Source organism: Chrysochloris asiatica, unplaced genomic scaffold, assembly GCF_000296735.1.
Source record: "Chrysochloris asiatica unplaced genomic scaffold, ChrAsi1.0 scaffold00354, whole genome shotgun sequence".
Taxonomy (NCBI): Eukaryota; Metazoa; Chordata; class Mammalia; order Afrosoricida; family Chrysochloridae; genus Chrysochloris; species Chrysochloris asiatica.
In genome coordinates, this window is record NW_006408872.1 from 1,179,597 (window position 1) to 1,180,696 (window position 1,100).

The following is a 1,100-nucleotide window of genomic DNA, read 5'->3' on the forward strand; positions in this document are numbered from 1 at the left end:
CTTCATTTTTCTCAAGCAGCTCTCAGGAATCTTTCCTTGCCTTTGGTTTTGGAAAGTTTGATTGTATGTTTTGGTCATTTGCTTTTAGGGTCTTACCCTGTTTGGGGTTCATTCAGCTTTTTGTATGCTTATCTTCTCGTCTTTCGTGATGTGAGGGAAGTTTCCTTCCAACAACTCATCGATAATTTTTCTGTGTTTGTCTCCCTGTTCAGGAATTCCAATCACCTGTAAGTTGTTCCCCTTTATAGTGTCCCACGTGACTCAGGCTTTCTTCAGATTTATTCTTTTTTTCTGATTATTCTTGTAGCATACTAATATTGAGAGATTTATCTTCAAGCTCAGTAATTTGAGCTTCCATTGATTCACATCGTCACCTTTGGCCTTTCTGTGTATTATCCATTTTGGAGATCTTAGTATTAATCTTCTGGATTTCTAATTGCAGGTTTTGTATTATTTCAAAATTTGCATTTATTTTGCCTGTTTGTCCTTATAGTGTTTTCCTGAATTGTTCTAAGTTTTTTACTGTATTCTCCTTGCTTTCCTTGATCTTTCTATAGGTACTTTGAAGGTACCTAATTTAACATTCTTTTGAATTCTTTTTCAGTTAGTTCCATTACATTTTCTTCAGAAACATTTTCTGTCTCTGCGTCTTGGTCATTTAAGCCATTCTCTCGTTTCTTCTTCGTGTGAGCTAAAATTGTCTCATCTCCGGGGTATTGTGGAGCCGCCATTATTTGTAAAAACAAACAGAGCAGTTGTTGTACCTGGAGGGGGGAAATCACTGGTGGGTTGAAATTAAAGGAGCTCATGAGATGGTGGTGGAAGGAATGTGGCATCCAAGTTCCTGGCCCTGGATGGAGTTTCTATTGGCCTCATTGTTACCTATATTCAGGGCACTCAATCCCAAAGTAGTTCACGGGGGCCCTTAATGGAGATGGTTTTAATGTTCATCAGGACTACAGGGAAGCTGGGGGCAGGATGACTGTTAAATGCCAGTCTGGTGACTTTGAAGGTTTTGTAGGTCTGGAGTTGACCCCACCTGAATTCAGACACCAAAGCAGCATACCAAAGTGGTGTGGCCAGCCTCCTATTCACACTGG